We start from the raw sequence: 14,046 nt of genomic DNA, 5'->3' as shown, positions 1-14,046 counted from the left end.
ATGCACCCTCTAGTGGACATGTAAGCTCAGGACACAAGAGAAATTTAGATTGCCAGAATTCTGTCTGGCCTTATCCCAGACCATTCAGATAAGAAAATAGTAATATATGAGCATAGGAAAATTCTAAACTGTAAATTTTTGATGGAATATTTAAAAAAAAGACAATGTGAAACCAAATCTCGTTTGAATTTAGTCGATAACTAAATGCAAACATGGACCTGAAGTCCATTTCTACACACTTAGTGAAAAGTTCTTATGAGTTGACCATACATCAGATATCCAAAAGACTATGTTTAATACTATGTTTAAATATTTTTTTATTAATTATAACTTAAAATATTTAGAAACATTAGCACTACTGGATAAAAGAAGGATTTTTTAAAGATTTTATTTATTTGACAGAGAGAGACACAGCGAGAGAGGGAACACAAGCAGGGTGAGTGGGAGAGGGAGAAGCAAGCTCCTCGCCGAGCAGGGAGCCCAATGCGGGGCTTGATCCCAGGACCCTGGGATCATGACCTGAGCTGAAGGCAGACGCTTAACAGCTGAGCCACCCAGGAGCCCCTAAAGTAAGGATTTTTAAAATTAGTTCCATCTCCAGATATTAAACATCCCCTCAATTCACAAACCTAGCATTCCAATGACCTGCCAAAAATCTGAAAAGGGCCTGGTGAAGGATAAGAACCAACACTTGGGGTGTACATTTGTACGTTCATGTTAAAAGAATTCTCTACATCCTCCTCTATAAAGACCTAAGAGAACAGAAGTGAAAATATGTATTCTTCAGTTAATAACGCAATGACATGGAAAGATGTCTGAAATAGTTAAATTTTAAAAATGAAGTTACAGAATAATGGGTGGTATGGTCTAATTTATGTTCTTAAAAATGTATACATGTGCACCGATGTTTATGAACACAAATATATGTTAATATGTCATAAACTGACAGGTGATTTTTAAGAACCATGCATTAATGGAAAAAGTAATGGGAGAGCTTTTTACTATACTTCTATACTGTTTTTACTATACTTCTATACTGTTATGAGCATTCTTAAGTCAGAATAATCAGATGGGCAGTTTTATGAAGTTACAGGGAGAATAACTGATTCAGAGCATCTCATGAAACGGCAAAGAGTTATTTCATCAACTAGGGTACTATTAGACAGTTTATGTAATAACACACTTGATCTGTTTGGATTGTAAATCATGAGACTTATTTGGAAAAGGAGTTTTTTGATGAGTTAATCAATAAAACACAGAAGGTCTGACTCCTTCAATGAAGACACAAGCTGTAAGGGCATATACAACCCTCTTGGCTATTCTCCCAATTCTGGCAGTGACAGGAATTCCTTTCCAATTGATACCTGACTAGAGGGTCATGATGTCCCTTTCTTAACACTCGACTTCTAGGACCTATGAAGTGCTGAAGGGCAATCCTGGGCATCATTTTCCAGCCGTGAGCTAGCCTCAGCACAGTGGCCTGGTACAGATAGTGCCTAGGCAACTAACTGGCACGATTAGCCTCAACTTGAAGTGGGAGGGTTGACTGAAAACTGGAAATTCAGTGGTGTTACCAAACAACAGTCACTTAGGAGCACACATCTCCAATTATAATTTGAGCATCAAGTACAAAATAAAGGATACGTTTGCTCCCGCAGTCATTCTTATCTGAACACACAGTACTTCCAAGTCAGTAACTTACACAGATGGGACAGACCGGCCAAGAAGAAATCTGTTGTCAACACTCATGTGAAATTCTGATCCTCATAACTTGCCAGTATTTCACTCTCTCATATACTGCCCACTGGATATATCCATCTAAACAAAACCGCTCTTTTTTGGGGGGATCATGTTTTTCATCATAAGCATACTCTTTAACCCCCATCCCCTATTTCCCCCACCCCCACCCACCTCTCCTCTGGTAACCATCAGTTTGTTTTCTACAGTTAAGAGTCTGTTTCTTGGGTTCCCCCGCCCTTTTGCTCATTTGTTTGGTTTCTTAAATGCCACATATGAGTGAGATCATATCTTATTTGTCTTTGATTTATTTCTCTTAGCATTATACTCCTCTAGCTCTATCCATGTCGCTGCACAAAGCAAGATTTCATTTTTTTTTATAGCTGAGTAGTATTCCATTGTACATATATGCCCCATCTTTATCCACCATCTATTGATGGACCCTTGGGCTGCTTCCATATTTTGGCTGTTCTAAAAAATGCTGCAATCAACATAGGAGTATATGTATCCCTCTGAATTAGTGCTTTTGTATTCTTTAGGTAAATACCCAGTAGTGCAATTCGTGGATCATAGGGCAGTTCTGTTTTTATTTTTTTGAGGAACCTCCATTCAGTTTTCCACAACGGCTGTACCAGTTTGCATTCCCACCAATAGGGCAAGAGGGTTCCTTTCTCTCCATATCCTCACGGACACCTGTTGCTTCTTGCGTTGTTGATTTTAGCCATTCTAACAGGTGTGAGGTGATCTCTCATTGTAGTTTTGATTTGCCTTTCTCTGGTGATCAGTGATGTTGAACATCTTTTCCTGTGTCTGTTGGCCATCTGTAGGTCTTCACTGGAGAAATGTTTGTTCATGTCTTCTGCCCATTTCTTAGCTGAATTGTTTTTTTGGGTATTACGTCAGTTCTTTGTGTATTTTAGATACTACACCTTTATCAAATATGTCCTCTGTAAATATCCTCTCCCATTCATTGCCTTTGTTTCCTCTGCTGTGCAGAAAATTTATTTTGATACAGTCCCAATTGTTAATTTTTGCTATTATTTCCTTGCCTCAGGAGACCTATCGGGAAAAATGTTGCTATGGCCAATGTCAGAGACACTACTGCCTGTGCTCTTTAAGGAGTTTTATGATTTCAGGTCTTACGTTTAGGTCTTTCACCCATTTTGAATTTATTTTTGTGTATGGTGTGGGAAAGTGGCCTAGTTTCATTTTTTTCCCCATGTTGCTGTCCAGTTTTCCCAACATCCTTTGTTGAAGAGTCTTTTTCCCCTCGTATATTCATTCCTCCTTTGTCAAAGATTAATTGACCATATAATTGTGGGTTTCCTGTTCTATTCCGTTCATCTGTATGTCTATTTTTATGCCAGTACCATATTGTTTTTTTTCCTTTGATTTAGGTTTTTTCTATTTATTTAGAAACACTATTTATTTAGAAACACTATTGATGTAGTGTTCCATGATTCATTGTTTGCGTATAACACCCAGTGCTCCATTCAATACTGCCCTAATACCCATCACCAGGCTAACCCATCCCCCCACCCCCCTCCCCTCTAGAACCCTCAGTTTTTTTCTCAGAGTCCATAGTCTCTCATGGTTCTTCCCCCCTCCGATTCCCCCCGCCTTCATTTTTCCCTTCCTACTTTTTTTTTTTTTAACATACAAAGTATTGTTTGTTTCAGAGGTACAGGTCTGTGATTCATCAGTCTTACACAATTCACAGCACTCACCATAGCACATACCCTCCCCAATGTCTATCACCCAGCCACCCCATCCCTCCCACCCCCCACCACTCCAGCAACCCTCAGTTTGTTTCCTGAGATTAAGAATTCCTCATATCAGTGAGATCATGTGATACATGTCTTTCTCTGATTGACTTATTTCGTTTAGCATAATACCCTCTAGTTCCATCCACGTCGTTGCAAATGGCAAGATTTGGTGGGTTTTTTTGATGGCTGCATAATATTCCGTGTGTGTGTGTGTGTGTGTGTGTGTGTGTGTGTGTGTGTGTGTACACACCACATCTTCTTTATCCATTCATCTGTTGATGGACATCTTGGCTCTTCCCATAGTTTGGCTATTGTGGACACTGCTGGTATAAACATTGGGGTGCACATACCCCTTCGGATCACTACATTTGTATCTTTGGGGTAAATACCCAGTAGTGCAATTGCTGGGTCCATATTGTTTTAATTACTACCACTTTGTAATATAACTTGAAATCTGAAATTGTGATACCTCCAGTTTTTTCTTTTTCAAGATTGCTTTGGCTATTCGAGGTCTTTTGTGGTTTCATACTAATTTTAGGATTGTTCTAGTTCTGTGAAAAATGCTACATTGGCATTTTGATAGAGATTGCATTAAATCTGTAGATTGCTTGGGTAGCTCACATATTTTAACAGTATTTGTTCTTCCAACCCATGAGCATAGAATGTCTTTCCATTTCTTTGTGACATCTTGAATTTCTTTCATTAGTGTTTTATAGTTTTAAGAGTACAGGTCTTTCACCTCCGGTTAAGTTTATACCTAGGTATTTTACTGTTCTTGGTGCAACTATAATTTCACTTTCTGCTGTTTCATTATTAGTGTATAGTAATGCAACAGATTTCTGTACATTTTGTGTCCTGCGACTTTACTAAACTCATTTATCAGTTCTAGTGGTTTTTTGGTAGAGTCTTTAAGGTTTTCTGTATATGGTTTCATGTCATCTGCAAATAGAGTTTTACTTCTTCCTTATCAATGTGGATGCCTGGTCCTTATGGTGTCCGATTGCTGTGGCTAGGACTTCCAGTACTATGTTAAATAAAAGCAGTAAGAGTGGACATCCTGGTCTTGTTCCTGACTTTAGGGGAAAAGCTCTCATTTTTTCATCATTAAGTAGGACACTGGCTATGGGAAAACCCCTTTTCTTCAAGTAATTAAAACTCTAATCTCCTATCCCATTTTTTTAAAAACCTACTCCAACAACTTTTTAGCCTTTTGTCTTGTTTTACTAAAATCTTGTCTGTGCTCAAAGAACTACAACCTCCTCCATTAGTCAACTAAAATTGCCTCACATTTAAATGTTATGTTTCTTTGAGCACAGGCAGATCAAGTCTAAAAAACTGAAATATATACAAATATCGAATAATTATGTTGTACATCCAAAACTAGTATGTTATAGGTTAGCTGTACCTCAATAAAAAGGATAAGAGTGGTTAATATATGAATCATGATTCAATTTTCAATCCTTCCACAACTGTGTTCAAGTTATATGAGAAACTGCTTGTTTATAATGCTTCCTTACCGTTGGTCGGGGGTGCCCCCATGTTGTCAGGCCCAGAGTTAAAGGAAAATAACCTTCGTTACACATTTCTTAATTGTCACCATAAGACACATTCTTAATACTTTTGAGATTACCTCTCAACCTCTGAATCGGAGAGGTAAGAATGTCTCTTCACAAGTTTTGCTGTGCCAGCATGCTTTTTTAAAAACATGGTCTAGGGGTGTCTGGGTGGCTCAGTCGGTTAAGTGTCTGACTCTTGGGTTCAGCTCAGGTCATGTTCTTGGGAGCTGTGGGTTCGAGCCCCACATCAGGCTCTATGCTCAGTGCAGAGTTGGCTTGAAAATTTGCCTCTCCCTCTCCGTCTGCCCCTCCCCCCCACACGCTTGCTCTCTAATATATCTTAAAAACAGAAAAACACATGGTCTAATAATGCTGTATTATATAGTGAAAAGTGTTAAATGTTCTCACCACACAAAAAAAACCCTGTAATTATGTGAGGGCACAGATACGTTCACTGTGGTAATCACTTCTCATATCCATACATATATTAAAAACTTAAACTTATAACCAATGTGATGTGTCAATTACATCTCAAAAGTGGAAAAAAATAAAAACATGGAAATTACATCAAATTATGCCAAAATGAAAATGAAGATTCACAAAGTAAGATGGCCAAGTAAGAGCAGGCTTACAGATGTGCTCTATGTGAAAATGACCAAGGAGACCCAAAAAATAGCCAAAAGAAAAGGACAAGGGAGTGTGGGCGAGGAAACACAGAATTCATCAGGATTAGAGCTAAGGCTGGCGATCAATGGAAGGACCCTGGTGGCGGACCCAGATTACCTTGGCCAAGAGTAATATTTGTGAGAAGTACAGGAAATTTTATCACCCCCAATACAAAGGCAGCAAAATTATCGAAGGTCACCTCCATTTGAAGCCCTTTCCTAAGCACAGAAGAGCAGCACTCAGGGCTCAAAATACTAAGACTGGGGTCAAAAAAGCAGTGCCATTGCTAACCAGTTCTCCCTGACGGCTACCGCACAGACCGCTCTGCTACACACAGCACACCCCACCCTGGAGAAGTGAGATCCGCATCACGTGAGTAGCAGCTGGCACCTTTCGAGAGTAGCTGCAGGCAAGTCATACTTGATTTTACCAGACTTTCTCAAACTGAAAAGTGCCCCACGAGAGCATGCTGAACCCTAGCATTTTTCTTACTAATAGGATTTGGCTGGGCTCATGGCTCCTCAACTAGAAAGCAGTTTAGGAAGGAAATTTGTTGTTTGCCTCCTTTTCTGCTCTCTTTACTTTCTCTAGCAGCAGAGAAGTATCCTACAATATTAAAACATACAATTATCAAAATTAAAGTATGCTGATGGCACATTAGACAGATCAATAAAGCAGAAAAAGAAATGGAGGTGATTCTCTGCAAGATGTCTTGAACACGCTGAGGCTTCAAAAATACATTTTTAACCAGGAACAGCCCCTGTTCCATCTGTGGTTAACGTAGCATCTGAAACAGTGGGAACATGTGGATTATTCTGCAAATGGGACTGAGCAGTGACTAATCAAATGGGGAAAGAAAGTCAAGTTGTAGCCCTGCTTCCAACTTACTCCAAAATAAAGTCCAATTTGGTCTAAATTTTAAATGTCAAAAAAAAACAAAACAAAAACAAAACAAACACAGGAGCACCAGAGGACATTAATAAATAACAGTATCTTTATATTCTTAGAGGTGTGGAAGAACATTTGAAGAATGAAAGGAAAAGCACCTAGCCATTCTCTCCATATTACTAACTCTCCAACATCCCTCCTTCCTATTGATACGGTTGCCTCACCCTTAAATTTAACAAAGCGGAAAACCAAAATAGGAATGCAAGAAGAGGGAACAATGTGGTCATTCAATCTTTCAGCCAAAAGTAAGCCCAGATTCGGGGATGGGTGAACCTTTGTGCCCTGGAAACACCACACGTGTCCACTTAACCAGTGCCCAGAACAGCCAGCCCCGAATTCCGAGCCTGAGCTATTACCCCAAACGTGGCCTTCAAACAAACAACAAAAACAGTAACAAAGAATCCAGAAGCTGTTAGAACATTAAGGAAGCTGACTGTGAGTGTCCCCTTCCTGACTTCTAAAAGCAGCCTGCAACACAAGACAGAAGACCATGAATTTGAGACACAAAAGGATGCCCCATTCTTCCCACGCTACTCCACCAAAGAATATTTTTCAGGTACATGAGCCACTAGAATAAACGGTTATCTCTACAGTCATCTTAAGGTTATACTCTTTAGCAGTTCTGACTCAAGAATTTGACCTTGACATTAAGCCAACTTAATAGATCAACTGTCACTTCAACAAAACAAGAAAAACCTTGAGTAAAGGTTAAATGGCAAGTGTTTTCCAAATCACCCTCAAATGAAACAAATCATGTTACTATAATAAGGAATACTGCAATCAACACATTTCGTGAACCAAAAAGGTATTCTTAGAACTAAGAACACTGGACCCAAGATCAACTGAATATAACTGTCAAAGGTTTTGGCCCTGATGTGTATGTCTGGCAACGGACAGACAAAATTTAAATATGCAAATGTTATTCTAATCCATAGCAATAATCCTGAGGTAAAATACTGTGGTATTTCTATAGATGGGGAAGTAGGCCAACAGTGATTCTTCTAAAATGAGGTTAGGAAGTAGCTGAATCAGAACTCAAATCCTGGTCTTTCAGAGGCCTTTTGCTCCACCCTACAGCACTCTCAGTGGTCATTTTCTAACATATGAAGACTGAGCACTAGATATACAACTGTTACTAGGTAAGAAACCATTATCTTGGGACAGCAGCAAGGGGAAAGACTTTTAAATCAATACCATTTTTTTTTCCTGAGAATTTCTTTCATATCCTGTCTAGAAGCAACTTGCCCCACCATCAAAGACATAAAGCTTTATGATTACAAAAAATGGCATGTATAAAGTACAGTTCAAATATCCCTTCTACAGTAAAACACTGGTATGTATCAGGGGAAAAATTCTCTTTTCTACCCCAAATTTGCGTGCAGCTAAGGTGATCCACATGGTAAGATGACTTCTGTGGGTACACAATCACTGAGGAAAAAAAGTTTCTCAAAGTCCTTGGTTTCTCTGGGGCATAGAGCATCTGTCCCTCTGGCTGAGACAGTCAGGGGTTCCCTCTCCTTCCTTAGCAAGAAAACTGAGTGCCCGGCCCTGTAGGGGAAGTGCTGTATTTTCCAATCTCCTTTGTAGTTAAGTATGACCATGTGACAAACTTCTGAAACATTAGAAGCAAAACTGAGATGAAACTCTAGTTTGTTTCCTTAAAGGAAGGGGACATACTATTCTTTGCTCTTATTCCTTTCCACTGTCTGAAAACGGGAAAATGGATTGTGCTCAAGTAGCCATTTTGCACAATGAGGTTTATGCCATGCTTTGTGGATGAAGCAACAAGATAGGAGGCTGGATCTCGGAAGATGGTGGCCACCAGATTAACAGCCCCCCAGACTATTCACCTCCAATTTTGTTTACAGAAATAACCTAACTTGGTTAAGCTGCTATACCTTGGAGAGAACGTAATTCTACATACCATCCCTGCTTCTTACTACTTTGCAACATTCAAGCATCTTATTATCTCAAAAGATGGCATCAAATTATCAAATTTTTCATTTCCTTTAAATCGAAAAATAAAGTGTTTTCCAAAAGCACATATATCAAGAAAGGGGGGCTCTGTTGCAAAACGTTATCTATATCCTTTCTACAACATGTAGAACACTGTACTTTAACTGTTTGTTTAGGAGTTTGCCAAGACCACCCCACTTCTGTCAACTAGACTAGAAACTCTCTAGTTCAGTCAAATCCCTAATGCCTAGCACAGTGCCAGGCACAGTACACTCAGAAAATGTCTGTGCAATAAAAGAACATGACAAAGACTGGCCTTAATAACGGGGTTCCCAGTCATGATTCGAGATCCTCTCCAAGTGCTAGTTAGATATGATACTGAGTTGTGAGTTCACTCTGTGATTCCCAACCACAGGCAATGTTTAAGAATGACAGATCTCTGAATCCTGCCTGCCCTCAAAAATCACTGAATCAGATCCGCGTGGGATGGATTCTAGGCATGTACACAAATAAGACCTTCCTAGTTTATGTGACAACTGACATTTTCAAGGAAGGAAAGGAAGGAGAACAGAAGAGTAACTTAATCCTACGGGTTTTGAGGTTAGCATAGGGGAGAGAGGGAAATGCTGCTCTCTGGAGTCAGAGTGAAAAACTGCCTATTGCCTTGTATCATTGGAAGTTCTACTTCCTTTGGGGTTGGCTGTCCTGCTCCTATAAAATACTGTGGCCCTTCTGTGTATGCCTCTAAATATAGCCCAGCTTCTACCTTTCCTAGTCTCTCCCCCTGATTTTCTTTCTTTCTTTCTTTTACATTACTGAACCACTGTTTTGTCAAAGTGTTTTTAAATCCTTCCTTATATTCTTCTCTTAAAATATGTATTTCTAAAATAAAAAATGCTAATAAGGAACATTTGGTTCCCCTGGAATTGTTAAAATTTTAAGATTTTTCACTGGAGACTTCATCCTACAGTTCAAAGCAATGTTACTAAAATTCATTTTTTTCTTAATATTCAAAATTTCATCAATTATTAGTTACCACTCTCAAAACCCTATACTTATAATAAATGTCAGCTTTGAAGTGTTTTTTATTTTTTTATTTTTAAAAGATTTTATTTCTTTATTTGACAGAGAGAGAGAGAGCACAAGTAGGCAGAGAGGCAGAGGGGGAGGGAGAAGCAGGCCTCTTGCTGAGCAGGGAGCCCGACGACGACGTGGAGCCGGGACCCGGGACACTGGGGCTTGATCCCAGGACCCTGGGATCCTGACCTGAGCCGAAGGCAGCCACCCAGGCGCTCAACTTTGAAGTGTTCTTTAAAGGCACATTCCAGGGGCGCCTGGGTGGCTCAGTGGTTAAGTGCCTGCCTTTGGCTCAGGTCATGATCCCAGAGTCCTGGGATCGAGTCCTGGGATCGAGTCCTGGGATTAAGCCCTGCATCGGGCTCCCTGCTCAGCGGGAAGCCTGCTTCTCCCTCTCCTACTCCCCCTGCTTGTGTTCCTGCTCTCTCTCTCTCTCTCTGTCAAATAAATAAATAATCTTTAAAAAAAAAATAAAGGCACGTTCCATATTTTATTTTACCCACATAACTGAAATAGGTTTCCCCAATGTTGTCTATAGTCATTTAATATTTTACTGGACTTCTTACAGGTTCAGAAAGCTTTTAGGGTCTTTACTGCAGGCTATCTGGGGTAGCATTTTAAAGATCTTCTAGGAAGTTACAGTGTTTCTCTTAAAGTGTTCTTCTCTGGTGGAAAACTTAACACTGATTATAACAACACAATTAAGAATTATCAAGCTTGGGCGCCTGGGTGGCTCAGTTGGTTAAGCGACTGCCTTCGGCTCAGGTCATGATCCTGGAGTCCCGGGATCGAGTCCCGCATCGGGCTTCCTGCTCGGCGGGGAGTCTGCTTCTCCCTCTGACCCTCTTCCCTCTCATGCTTTCTATCTCTCATTCTCTCTGTCTCTGAAATAAATAAATAAAATCTTTAAAAAAAAAAAAAAAAGAATTATCAAGCTAAACAGCTAGATGCTGGTCTTTTGGAACAAGCCTTCCTTTCGGGTCAGCAACACTAGTTAGAAACCACCCAGTCCTATCAGTAATCTGATAATATACAGCCACATTAACAGAGTCTTCAAACTTCTGAATTACTGGTGATACTTAATACTATCAATGATACTTAAAAGTCCCCCAATCCTTAATTATTCTATTCAAAATAAGCCTGTAAGAAACGCAAATCAAAACCACAATGAGATCACCTCACACCAATCAGAATGGCTAGTATCAAAAAGACAAGACATAATAAGTGTTAGTGAGAATGTGGAAAATAGGGAACCCTCACGCACTGCTAGGGGGAATGTAAATTGGTGCAGCCACTGAAAAACAGCATAGAGTTTCCTCAAAAAATTAAAAATAGAACTACCATGTTATTCAGTAATCCCACTACTGGGTATTTACTCAAAGAACACAAACACACTAGTTGGAAAAGATACAGGACTCCCCCATCTTTATCACAGCACTTACAATAGCCAAGATATGGAAGGAACCCAAGTGACTATTCATAGATGAAGAAAATGTGGTAAATATATTCGGTACAGTATTACTCAGCCATAAAAAAAAAAAAGTAATCTTGCCATTTGCAACAACATGGATGTACCTAGAGGGCATTATGCTGAGAGAGACAAATGCCATGATTTCACTTATGAGTCTAAAAAAGAAAAATGAGCAAACCAAAACAGTCTCTTAAATTCAGAGAACAAACTGGTGGTTGTCAGGAGAGGTGGGGGGGGGGATTGGAGAAATAGATAAAGGGGATTAAGAGGTACAAAATTTCCGTCCTAAAGTAAGTCATGGGGATAAAGACTACACAGCACAGTAAGCACCGTCAGTAATATTGTAACAATGTATGGTGACTACACTTATCATGGTGGACACTAAGTAATGTACAGAATTGTTGAATCACTGTGTTGTACACGTGAAACTAACATCACATGTTAATTATACTTCAATAAAAAATTTTTTTAACAATAAACCTGCAAAACCGCAACCATGTCTGGTAATCTAAATATAATTCATTCAATGGCGGTATTAATAAAAAGACACTACATTATTCAGAATCAAAGAAATGAACCACTCTAGATATTTGGATACTCTTTCTAAACATATTTTTTAAAGGATTTATTTATTTTATTTATTTATTTATTTTTAATTCATTCGAGACACAGAGAGAGAGAGAGAGAGAGCGAGCATGAACAGGGGGAGAAGCAGAGGGAGGGGGAGAAGCAGGCTTCCCGCTGAGCAGGGAGCCCGATGCGGGGCTCGATCCCAGGACCCTGGGATCATGACCTGAGCCGAAGGCAGACACTTAACCATCTGAGCCACACAGGCGCCCCCCTAAACATATTTTTACTTGGCTTTATTTCTTCACATATAGAATGAAGATAATTATACTTACATCACAGGTTGGTTTTTTCCAAGATCTTTTTTTTTTTTTTTTTAATTCCTGACCCTCCAACCAGCCCTCTCCGGACTCATTTTTTGAGATATAATTATCACAGTGTTATGTTAGTTTCAGGTGTATAATATAATGATTCAACAATTCTATACATTACTCAGTGCTCATCAAGTGTACTCTTGATTTCCTTTATCAACTTCACCCTTCCCCCCATTTATCCCCTCCCAACAACTAGTTTCTTCTCTATTCAAGAGTCTGTTTTGTCGGGATGCCTGGGTGCCTCAGTCGGTTAAGCAGCTGCCTTCGGCCCGGGTCATGATCCCAGGGTCCTGGGATCGAGTCCGACATCGGGCTCCTTGCTCAGCAGGGAGCCTGCTTCTCCCTCTCTCTCCCTCTGCTTGTGCTCTCTCTGTCAAATAAATAAAATCTTTAAAAAAAAAAAAAAAAGTCTGTTTTGTCTTTGATTCTCAAATTCTACATATAAGTGAAATTATATGGTATTTATCTTTCTCTGACTTATTTCACTAAGCATTATACCTTTTAGGGTCCACTCATGTTACAAATGGCAAGATGGCATTATTTTTATTGCTGAGTAATATTCCAGTGTGTGTGTGTGTGTGTGTGTGTGTGTGTGTGTGTGTGTGTGTGTGTGTGTGTGTGTGTATTGATGTTTATTTGGGTTACTTCCAGATCTTGGCTATTCTAAATAATGCTGTGATAAATATGGGATGCATAGGTCTTTTTGAATTAGTACGTTCATTTTCTTTGGGTAAATACCCAGTAGTGGAATTACTGATCATACGGTAATTCTTTTAATTTTTTGAGGAACCTCTGTACTGTCTTCCCACAGTGGCTGCACCAATTTACATTCCCACCAACAGTGCACAAGGGTTCCTTTTTCTCCAAATCCTTGACAATACTTGTTATTTCCTGTGGTTTTGATTTTAGCCATTCTTACTAGTGTGAAGTGATAGCTCACTGTGGTTTTGATTTGCATTCCCCTGTTGATTAGTAATGTTGAACATCACTAAAAATGTCCATACTACCCACCCAAAGCAATCTGCAGATTTAATGCAATCCCCATCAAAATACCAACAAGTTTCACAGAACTAGAACACTAAATTTTTAAGAAACCACAAAAGAGCATGACTAGCCAAAGCAATCCTGAGAAAGCGGAACGGAGCTGGAGGTATCTCAATCCCAGATCTCAAGATGTACCATGAAGCGGTAGTCATCAAGCCACGATGGCAGTGGCACAAAAACAGACGCACAGATCAATGGAACAGAGTGGAGTCCAGAAGTAAACCCATGCTTATATGGTCAATTAATCTACAACAAAGAAGGCAAGAATATGCAATGGGGAAAAGACAGTCTCTTTAACAAATGGTGCTGGGAAAGCTGGACAGTTACATGCAAAAGAATGAAAGTGGCCCATTGCCTTTCACCATAAACACAGACTCAAAAAAATGTGAGACCTGAAACCATAAACTCCTAGAAGGAAATACAGGCAGTCATTTCTTTGACATTAGTTGCAGAAACACTTTTCTACAAACGTCTCCTCTGGCAAGGGAAACAAAACCAAAGCTGCTGGGGGGCACCTGGGTGGCTCAGTCATTAAGCATCTGCTTTCGGCTCAGGTCATGATCCCAAGTCCTGGGACTGAGCCCCACATCGGGCTCCCCGCTCAACGGGAAGCCTGCTTCTCCCTCTCCCACTTCCTCTGCTTGTGTTCCCTCTCTCGCTGTGTCTCTGTCAGATAAATAAAATCTTAAAAAAAAAAAAAAGCTGTTGGGACTACACCAAAATAAAAAGCTTTTGCACAGTGAAGGAAATCAACAAAAAGGTAACCTACTGAATGGGAGAAGATATCTGCAAATGATACATCCGATAAGGGGTTAATATCCAAAATATATAAAGAACTTAAACTCAACACCAAAAAAAAAAAAAAATATATATATATATATATA

At 39.6% G+C, this 14,046-nt stretch overlaps 1 protein-coding gene across 6 annotated transcripts in view; it reads right to left on the bottom strand.

Annotated features, from left to right (window-relative positions):
• ARL15 (ARF like GTPase 15) overlaps positions 1-14,046 on the bottom strand; it is a 395,889-nt gene that overhangs the window by 316,634 nt on the left and 65,209 nt on the right. The gene's annotated exons all lie outside the window — the stretch shown is intronic.

Source organism: Callorhinus ursinus, unplaced genomic scaffold, assembly GCF_003265705.2.
Source record: "Callorhinus ursinus isolate GAN/ISIS: 27379988/994484 unplaced genomic scaffold, GSC_fseal_2.0 scaffold3, whole genome shotgun sequence".
In the NCBI taxonomy this organism is placed as follows: domain Eukaryota; kingdom Metazoa; phylum Chordata; class Mammalia; order Carnivora; family Otariidae; genus Callorhinus; species Callorhinus ursinus.
The sequence above is the reverse complement of the archived record's forward strand: the minus strand, read 5'-3'. Positions and strand labels throughout refer to the sequence as shown.